Below are 11,828 nucleotides of genomic sequence, written 5' to 3' on the forward strand. Positions count from 1 at the left end.
CCCTCCCTCAATATGGTTAACTTTGGAACAGCGACGAGTTTTGAGCCTGAGAATTAAGTCATATAGGGTGGTTAGAAATAGACTTAGAGAATAATAAAGATGGCTTAATGTTCTATGTGTACAAACACACCCTAATTTATAAAGATGACTTACATAATTTTTTTCATAAGAAATCATAACTGATAGGTCCGAGTTATGTTTGTTTAGACTAAGTTTTGCCTTAGAACCTATTAGGGTAAGTTCTAACGTGTTTTCTTGACTGTTAGAACTTTGTTGAAAATGTCTCTACGAAGATCTGCACGCACGAACGGCAATGCCTCCAGCACTGCCAACGAGACTCATGAAGCCCCTCCAGTCCGAAGAAGGGGAATGCGTGCTACTACTACTGCTACCAATAGAAATGCACCACCTCTGGTGGACAACACCGCTGAAATTATCCGGCTACGTCAAAAAGTGGAAGAACTGCTACAACAACAATGAGAATAGCCGCACCCGCAGCCTCAGCCACAACCTTAGTCGCAGCCTTAGCCAGTGGCTCAAGCACCCCAGCAAGTAGGTCCATATGGGGGATGGCCGATGGCGAACTACGCGCCTTATCCAGCTCAGTACATAGAGCAAATTTACGAGTGTTTCCAAAGCAACACGCTCTAAACTTTGAAGGGACAACCGACCCCTTTAAGGCGGAAGAATGGCTCAGGAATGTAGAGGAAATTTTGGCATACATGAACCTTGGCAACGCGGATTGCATATCCTACGTTTCCTCTCTCTTGAAAAAGGATGCTAGAATCTGGTGGGATTTAGTACAACAGACTCATGACATCGCCACCCTGACTTGGGCTAGATTTGTAGAGCTGTTTCATAAAAGGTATTATAACTCGGCTGTTATCGCTACATGGGTGGAAGATTTTGCCAGTCTGAAGCAGGGCAATTTGACGGTAGTCGAGTACGCTCGACAATTTGATCGTCTAGCCAAGTTTGCACCAGAGTTGGTCCCAACCAATTTCTTAAGGGTAACCAAGTTCACCAGGGGACTCAGACCCAAGATTGAGTTAGGTGTCAAGCTGGAAAATAATTGAACCACTTCTTACATCGATGTTCGGGAAATGGCTATAGAGGTGGAAAGGATCCAAGAAAATGTTAGTAAGGAGGAGGCAAGCAAGTCTGAACCCAGGTAGCAAAATCAGACTTAAAATGATAAAAACAACAACAACCCCCAACATAGCAATAATGGACAAAAAAGAAAACATCCTGATAATAAGCAAGACGATGGTGACAAAAAAGCACGGACTAACAATGTAAATAATAGTTCGGGTTATGTGGAATACCCTCACTGCTCCAAGTGCCAGAAAAGACATCCTGGGGAGTGTCACGCAAACACCAAGGGTTGTTTCAATTGTGGCCAGGAAGGTCATCGGAAAAATGAATGTCTGTAGCTCAAAACATATGAAAAGAAGGACAACAAGATGGTTCCAGCCAGAGTCTTTACCTCGACCCAGGGAGAAGCCGAAGTTAGTACAAAGTGGTCACAGGTCAACTTCCAATCCTCACTAATATATGTTAAGTATTGTTTGATTCGGGAGCAACACACTCGTATATCTCATTAAGAATGATACTAGAGCCATCTTCACACACACATATATATATATATTGAATCTGTGTGGGTTTAGTTTTATGCATTTATTTATTTATGATGAATGAATGGATGACTTAATATGATTGAATGCATGGTAATGTTGAATCGTTAATTGTATGGTGTTTTTGGGTTAGGATTTGTTTATGGGGCATAGGATTTATGTAATTTTATTTGGTTTTTAAAATCATAAAATTGTAATTCCGATCACACAAAGTCAAAACGGAGCCCGGGATTCAAAATTCAGCCACTGTTCCTCTGAGGCCATCCTCTGAGCCGCTGTCGGGGACGTCGTACGGATCGTACAATGGGCCTTGACAACACTTTTCAGTGCCACTTGTCCTCATGTTACTGGTCCAGAATTTTTTTTTTTTTTTTTCTGAAATTAATCAGTTATTTTTTTTTTGAAAATGTTAAATATCTTATTTGTTAGAAATTTGATATTTAAATAATGAGATATTTTTGTTATCCTAACAAATTTTTTTGGATATCTTATTTAAAAATTTAATTTTCAAAATAACAGATTTTAATTAAATTTATTTATGTTTTTTTAATTAAAATTTGTTTTAATTAGAGAGAAAATAAAATTATTATTATTTAAAAATTTTATTTTAATTAATCAAGATAATTAGAAAATTATTTTCTTATTATTATTCTGGACCAACGATACATATCCTACCGAAAGTAAAGTAAAGAAGTTTGATGGAGATCAAGGCGAATTTTATTTTATTTTAATTTTATAAAGAGGTTGTAAAATTAGAAATACCTAAAAGCACCCGGTTCAACATTTATTGTTTATTTATTTATTTAAATAATTGTTTTCATGTGATTGATAGTATGTTCATGCATTTTGTGCCATACATAAAAATCCCACACAGTTATTATCATGCATCTCATTGGTAGAAACATGATTATTGAGATTGTCCTATATTTTTATATGATTTGTTTTGCGAAACCAATTGCATATAAATTACTTAGTTTTATTCTTTGAAAACTTGGTAAAATATCACACCATTTTTGTTAAGTCTTTATGACTTAATTTCTTTAAACAAACTTTATTTTAAAATTATTTTTTAGTAAAATTTAGATGAATATAATTGGTAATTTTAAATTGGATATGGACCTAGAAACTTGCTTTCTTACCAGTTTTAATTATGTTCATAAAGTTTAAAGAATCTATAATTAATTAGGTTAAAATCACTTATTTCAAAATAGTGAGTGGGAGAGGGTTGATAACTCAACATAACCTGTGGTCTCCATTATTAATATAACACTGTGAGATATGAATAGCGCCTCGCGACAGCTTTGTTTCCATCCCCCTAAGGAAGGTGTCTAGACATGTCAATATCAAGGTTATATTTCTTTCAAAGATAGGAACTAATGATGTATTTTAGGTTTGACCGACCCTAAGGCGGCATGTCCTAAGTTAAGTCATGAACTCCGAAATAATGGGTTACGCTCACAAAGTTATGATTAAGCTTTTGTAGTGGATAATCATAACTTGACCAAACTAAGCGGCACTTTAATGTTTAAAAGAGAAAATAATGAGTTATTTTAAGTTTTAAACAATACAGATAAGAATGTCTTATAAATTCTCTAAGATTAATTTGATCGACCCTAAGGCGGCACTTTAATTGTTAGAAAGTTTTATCGTGGAAATTAAACTTTATTTTATGTGTTTTAATTGTGCTCATGCATCACGTTTAATTTCTGAAACTTTGATATTTATTTTTCTAAATATAATAATATTTGTATTTATTTATTTATTCCCAGCAAAAATGTCTATTGGTGAATTACACACCGATGCTTTTCTCAAATCCTTGGTTTTTGAACCTGAAAATATAAAACACTAGTTTCGAGGCATGTTGACCATTTTTTCTTATAAAAAGATGATGTCAACCGTCTGTAACAAACCTCCAACATAACCACCTTTGGCTACTAGCTATGAAGCAGAAGAAAAATATGCAAATTGGATGAAATCCAATCGGTTGGCACGTCATTGCATGCTTTCAACCATGCCTGACGAAACAAATGAAAAATATATACATTATAACTCAACACATGAGATGTGGCGAGCAATGACAGAGGAAGTCTTTGCTGAGTGTCATCGTTTATATCAAACGAAAAAAGTAAATAAGATTTACATATATTTTTCAACTTTGAATAATAGATTAAAAAACTATGAATATAAGATTCAAATTTTTGGATAGTAGATTAAAAAATATATGCCACTAATCTATTTTTCTTTTGTTTTTCCTTTACAAAATCAGAACCCTGAAAATGAGGAAGAGACTAATGAGGATTTTAATAGCAAGTAAGGAGATGGAGAAGTTGGAGAGTAGTTTTATTTAGTAATTTTATTGTTAGTTGAACAATTTAAATTTCTTTATTTTGTTTTAGAAATTTTAGATTTCTTTAAACAAAGAAAACTACAGTCTAGGAATTTAGTTTATTATTAGTAATTTTGATTATTAATGTTTGGAAACTTATTTCTATTTTTTTGCATAACATTTATTTCTTTGATTAATAAAGTTGTTATTATTTAAAGAAATGATCTATTTACTTGTTATGCAAATGCTTTGAGATAAACAAAATTTACATACTTATGATGAATGACAGATTTTTTTTATAATTCTGAATTATTTAAAACAACTAATCCTAGATCTATTAAACGACATAAGACTGATTCCAATTGTGAAACATATCTGTGGCACCTGAGATTGGGCCATATTGTTCTAGACATAATAAATAGGTTTGTAAAGGATAGTCCTTTAAGAGAACTATCTATTGGATCTCTCCCTGTTTGTGAATCCTATCTAGAAGGCAAAATGACCAAGAGACCTTTCTCTGCTAAAGGTTCAAGAGCCACAAAACCACTTCAGCTAGTACATACGGATGTTTGCGGTCCACTTAATATACAAGCAAGAGGAGGTTATGAATATTTCGTCACTTTCATTGACGATTATTGAAGATATGGTTACCTATACTTGATGCAAATAAAATTTGAAACTTTTGGAAAGTTCAAAGAATTTCAAGCAGAGGCTGAAAAGCAATTAGGTAAATCACTAAAAGCACTTCGATCTGATCAAGGAGGAGAGTACTTGGATTTTGAATTCGAGGACCATTTGTGTGAGCATGGCATTCAATCCCAACTCACTGCACCTGAAACGCCACAGTGAAATGGTGTTTTAGAAAGACGGAACAGAACGTTATTAGATATGGTTAGATCAATGATGAGCTTCTCATCATTACCACTGTCATTCTGGGCTATGATATTCAATGTGCTCTATACATATTGAATGATGTTCCATCTAAGTCTATTTAAAAGACACCCATAGAATTATGGAATAATTGTAAACGTAGTTTACACCATTTTCAAATTTGTGGGTGTCCTGCACACGTGCTTAAAGGAAAGACCAGGAAGTTGGAGTTACGCTCTGAAGTGCACATGTTTGTAGGATATTCCAAAGAGACTAGAGGTGGAATTTTCTATAGTCCAAAAGAAAATAAAATATTTGTATCGACAAATGCAATTTTTCTTGAATATGACTATCACAAACCTCGAAGTAAGGTTGCCCTGGAGGAGATGGTCTCGAATGAAGTTGCAAAGTCACCAACAAAAACTGATAAGAAACGGTAAGATGAAACTGCTAGTTCTAGTCAGAATAGTAGAGAACCTCATCGTAGAGGGAGGGTTAGTAAGAAGCCCACATGTTATGAACACGAAGTTCAAATGCTTGTGTCTGACAGAACAAAGACGATCCATTGACATTTAAAGATGCAATGAATGATTCTGACAAGGAAAAATGGCAAGATGCCATGAACCAAGAAATGGAATCGATGTATTCCAATTCTGTCTGGGTTCTTGAAGATCCACCCGAGAATATCAAACCCATTGGTTGCAAGTGGATATTCAAGAAGAAAAGAGGAGCGGATGGGAAAGTAGAGACTTTCAAAGCAAGGCTTGTAGGCAAAGGTTAAACAAAAAAAAGAAGGCGTTGACTATGAAGAAATATTTTCTCCTGTAGCCATGCTAAAATCCATTCGTATACTCTTGTCCATAGCTGCGTGCATGGATTATGAGATTTGGAAAATGGATGTCAAAACAGCTTTTCTGAATGGCTACCTTGACGAAACCATGTACATGTCTCAACCAGAACAGTTCGAATTAAAAGATCAAGAGAAAAAGGTTTGCAAGCTTCTTAGGTCCATTCATGGACTCAAACAAGCCTCTAGATCTTGGAATCTTAGATTTGATGACACAATTAAAACGTTTGTTTTTGAACAAAATGTTGACGAACCTTGTGTCTATAAACAAATCAAAGATGGTATAGTAGTATTCCTCGTTCTTTACGTTGATGATATCCTACTCATTGGGAATGATGTAGAGACATTATCAAATGTAAATAAATGGTTGGCTGAATAATTCCAAATGAAAGATCTGGGAGAAGCCAGCTATGTTCTAGGCATTAAAATTCTAAGAGATAGAAAGAACAAGCACTTAGCACTTTCACAAGCAAATTATATTGATAAAGTGCTTGAAAGATTCTCTATGGAAATTTCCAAAAAGGGTCAATTGCCGATCAGACATGGAATCACTCTTTGCAAAGATCAGTGTCCAAAGACACCACACGAGCAAGAGGACATGAGAAGTATCCCTATGCATCAGCTGTATGGAGCCTAATGTATGCAATGTTATGTACTAGACCTGACATATGTTATGCAGATGGATTGTCAGTCGTTATTAGTCAAATCCAAGTTTGGAACACTGGATTGCGTTGAAACATATTCTCAAGTATCTCAGGAGAACGAGGAACTATATGTTAGTATATTCGGGTAGTGACCTTGAACCTACTAGATACACTGACTCATATTTTCAATCAGACAAAGATAGTAGAAATTCTACTTCTGGGTCAGTATTCACTCTTGGTGCTGGAGCAGTTGTCTGGAGAAGTATTAAGCAATCCAGTATAGCTGATTCAACCATGGAAGCTGAATACATAGCAGCTTGTGAAGTAGCTAAAGAAGTAGTTTGGCTGAAAAAGTTCTACACGGATCTGGAAGTGGTTCTAGAAGTGGAGAAACCACTTGTTCTTTACTGTGACAACAGTGGAGCAGTGGCTAATTCTAAATAACCAAGAAGCCACAAGAGGGGAAAGCATATAGAGCGCAAATACCACTTAGTCAGAGAAATCGTACATAGAGGAGATGTGTCCATTATGAAAATCGCATCAGAACACAACCTGGTAGACCTGCTTACAAAGATGCTTCCTACAAAGCAATTCGAGGGTCATGTACATAATATGGGATTGAGAGAAATGCCTTACTTGCTTTAAGTACAAGTGGGAGATTGTTAGGAGTATGTCTTAAAAGCATGTAAAAGACATTTATTATTTCAATGAATAAATAAATACAATGGTCTATTATTGTTATATTTAGATTATTAAATTATTGTTTGAATAATTTTGTAAATAATAGAAAAATTCCATATTCATTATTGAGGATGCGATCTTGTATTAGTATGAGAGAATTAAGATCACATGAATGAATAAAAATAGTCAACAACAAATTGAAGTTATGGAATTATTTAATTGGGGTTGTAAGTACGATTTACTGAGTATCATGTTGATACAAATAATCTAGATTCAGATTATTGATGTGGAAAGACATCTCGGTAAATGTGCTTTATATAATATGATTATACATGACAGGGACCGATATGAATAAAAGTCTTTATCCAAAAACCATTTAATAATAAAGATTTGTAATTCATATCATAACTGATGATCATTTATAGATCAACCTAAATCCTGAGTGTTCATGAACTCCTGTTTATGTTTATTAAATCTTTTGATTCATTCGTTAAGGTCTCTTCATAGAATGAGGCTAATGACTTTTGTTTTGGAGATTTAATATCGTGGATGGCTGGGAACATGTATCAACAATACAGAATCTAATCTTTCCTAACAGATTGTATATTGGTTCCCTTAAGGGTTAATTCTGGAACTGAATGGTTTTGAGCTCAAATCTATAATTAGATTATAGATTAATTGTTCACTAGTGAATTAATGGTACTTAAGGAATAAGAAGTAAATTAGAAAGGTAAAATGGTAATTCTTCCATTCTAATTTATGAACTAATTAATTAGAGGGTTGAACTATTGTAAAATGGTTATATCAATGGACAACTTAAAATAAGATTTCTATAAAAGTATATCTATAACATAAAGAGTTCAATTATGAATTTATAGTGGAGAAATATCATAATTAATAAATTAACTATAATGATTAAAGAGTTTAATTATTTAGTTTTAATTTATTGGAGCTTAATGTTATAGGTCCATGGTCCCTGAAATGGCTCAAACAAACACTGACAAAGATAAATACAAAAATGAGCAAAATGGCTTATTTGATAAGTAAAATATTTTCTATGCACTAAACATAATTATTGTATAATTATGTGTAATTATTTAATTGAGAATTAATTAATTATTTAATTTAACAAAAATATAATTAATTTTGAATTAAATTATTTTTGGATTTTTGGTATTTAAATAATGATGAAAATTGGGAAAATCACATGCCCTTCCTGGCATGAGGTGGGTGTGTAGCACAGTGCACAGTCACTGTGCTACACGCACAAGAAGGTTCTAGAAGAATCTTGGTTCAACAATTTTAGTTATTTAAATATTAAATAAATAATGAGATATTTTAATATGATTAAAATATTATTATTTAAACAAAAATCTGATAATGATTAGTTATTTTTAAATTGTTTAAAATAACTAATGTTTTTTTTTAATATATTGGATATATTAAAGATAGGAGATTAGTTTTTTAGAGAGATACTTTTCAGCGATAGAAAATATATTGTGAAATCTCCCTGAGAGAAATAGAACAATGCTACAAGCATATGTCATTGTTCTTCACAAATTTAGGTCCAAACTTTATCAGATCTCATGTGTTGAGAACATCTAATAAATAGATTTTGCCTATTGTTTTGTATAACGAGCCCACACTCGTTCTTTTGTGTCTTGAGAACATTTTGGAAGATCCTGGTGTGAGATCTCAAGGATTTTTGCCGTACAAAAAGATAGCAGCAAGGAAGGACTTGAAGTAATTTTCTATTCATCTCTTTGATTCAATATATATATATGTATGTGAAGAAGTAGATCTAGAAATCTTGTGGGGTTAAATTAACAATTTTGATTGTTGTTCCACTGCGTATAATCTCTAATTTGATCTATAAAAACTAACACAGTTCACCAGGGGTCGACCCTGATGACTCACGACCTTAAGGCAAATGAAGAAAGACGTAGGAGAATATGTATCCAAATGCCTCATATGCCAGCAAGTAAAGGCAGAGCATTAGTGACCTGCAGGCTTATTGCAACCGCTTAGTATTCCAGAATGGAAATGGGAAGACATAGCCATGGACTTCGTGACAGGATTGCCATGAATAAATAAGCAACACGACTCGGCTTGGGTTGTGGTAGATAGACTCACCAAGTCAGCTCACTACCTGCCCGTCAGACTACGTATACTGCAGATCAGTACACATACATTTATGTTCAAGAAATTGTACAACTGCATGGAATCCCTAAGACAATAGTATCTGATAGAGGATCAGTGTTTACATCGAGATTTTGGGGAAGCTTGTAGCAAGACATGGGTACCAAGCTAAGTCTATGTACGACATTCCAACCTCAGACCGATGGTCAGTCCGAGCGTACCATACAAATTTTAGAAGATATGTTGTGCGCTTGTGTACTAGACTTCAAAAGATCGTGGAGTAGGTATTTTCCACTTATAGAGTTCTCCCACAATACTAGCTACCAGGAAACGATCGGTATGGAAACCTATGAGTTACTTTATGGAAGGAAGTGCCGGTCGTCATTACATTAAGACGAGGTAGGAGAAAGACAACTTCTTGGACCCAAAGCTGTTAAAGAGGCTCAAGATGCAGTAGAGTTGATTAGAAAGTGTATGCTCGCTGCTCAGAGTCGACAAAAGATTTATGCGGATGCCAAGCAGTGAGATGTGGAATTCAAAGTTAGAGATTAAGTCTTCTTAAGAATATCTGCTATGAAAGGAGTGAAGCTGTTTGGGAAGAAAGACAAACTTAGTCCCCGGTTTATAGGTCCTTTTGAGATATTGGACAAGGTGGGACCAGTAGGATATAGATTAGCCCTACCGCCAGCTCTAGCAGATAGCCACAATGTGTTTCACATCTCAATGCTGCGTAGATATGTGTCAGACCCATCTCGCGTTCTCAAGTACGGTACGTTAGCACTTAAGAAAGACCTAAGTTACGAGGAACGACGAGTTAGTATCCTTGAAAAGGGGATAAAGGAATTACGGCCTAAGAGTATTCTGATAGTCAAAATTGTAGAGTCCAAGAACTTTACTTAGCTAATTGTTCAGTAGTATTATAGTATGTTTAGTATTATCTTTGTTACTGTGGATTTTTGGTTCAGACCGGGAATTATTTGGACACTCATAGTAGTACTTATAGATTTTCTAAGTTTAACCTATAGTTTAAGAATATTAAGTATAACCTAATGTTTGATTATATGACTGATAATTAAGGATTATATTTATTATACTATAAGGTTTAGATATCAACCAATAGGATTTTAAGCACATGTAATGAATGGGTAATTAAGGATTAAGTATTTTTGAGGATTAAATTAAATAAGGGTAAAGTTTGAATGTTATAGGGTCAGTCAGCAGCTTTGAATACGTTGAAGGCTTAGTCAAGGCTGTTTACTCCATTCAAACTTAGCTAAAAATGTGTAATTTCGTGTTTAATTATTCAGCGTGTGCCGATATATCGCAGCTATAGGGGGCGATATATCGCAGCACGTAGATACGGAAAACACGAGACGATGCACGGTCGCCTCGGGCATACTGGCCCAGGCGATATATCGCCTACAGGGGGTGATATATCGCCTCCTCCAGCATAAATTCAAACACTTTTGAATTCTTTTCCTTTCAGCCATTCAAACTCCTCCATAAGTCCAACATCTTTTGAACAAGTCTTCAGCCTCTACTGAACGATTATTCAAATGATTTTCACCTAAAAAGCCATTATTTTTATTCAAGTAAAATCAAGATACTTTCATTCCCAAACTCTATAAATATGACCTAGTACCCAGCCATTATTCACCTTTTGCTCTAAGTTCAGAAGCTGCTAGTGTTAAGTGAGTGTGAGAGTGTAAACACCTGGTTTGGGAAAATCATAAGCTTAAACATCATAAGCTTATCAAACACTTTGGGAAGTGAGTTTTTCGGTTGAGGAGTAGATTGGTGTTTCTAGTCTTTGAGGTAACCAAAACTCTAGTTCATTTCTGTATTATGTTATTTTCTTTCTCATAGTCTTCTACTCAATCTCTAACCTTAATCTTCATTTTGGTTAGGGAATCTAAGTTCTTGAGCACATAAGTTTCGGTGAGCATGTTTCTCAAATGGTTTAGTCTTTCCATCCCTTTCATTTCATCTCCTTTCTTCTTTAGACTCACTCTTTCTTATGGTTTTAGGAGTGTTCCAAAAAGTCCCAACTCAGTCCACACATCCCGGTAACTTTGGTAAGGAAAATAGGATAGAATCTATATGTGTATTGCTTATGTGTTATGTTATGAAATATGTTTTATGTTATTAAATGTGTTATGAATATGTATGTTTGTAGGCTTGGGCTTATGCCCTATTTGACTAACAAGACCTCAAAAAGGTTATGGGCATATGCCCACTTAGCTAGTGGGACCCCACTAATCTCATGGGCATAAGCTTGTTTAGTCTATGGGACCCCAAGTAATAATGGCCATTATAATAAGTGTATGTAATATGTGTTATGATATGTCTTTACGTTTATTATGAAGTTTATGTTTATGACTATGTGTTAGATTTTCCTTGCTGGGCATTAGGCTCATTCCTTTCTGTTTTATGTGCAGGAAAATAGCTTTAGAGGCGGTAAGATTCGTGACGCTTAGAGGATGTGTATCGATGGTGAATGGAGTCAAGGGGCCGATCGTTATTCGATTCGAGGATGTAGTCTTGTTTATGTTTTTTATGGTTTAAATGTATTTTCCGCATTTTCTATGTAACTCTTTTTACTTTAAGTTATTTTTGTTTTAAAGACAATGGGTACCCATATCCTACTTATTTTTATGAAAGTAACCTTTGTTTCTACAAGTTTATAA

Source organism: Humulus lupulus, chromosome 5, assembly GCF_963169125.1.
Source record: "Humulus lupulus chromosome 5, drHumLupu1.1, whole genome shotgun sequence".
Lineage (NCBI taxonomy): Eukaryota > Viridiplantae > Streptophyta > Magnoliopsida > Rosales > Cannabaceae > Humulus > Humulus lupulus.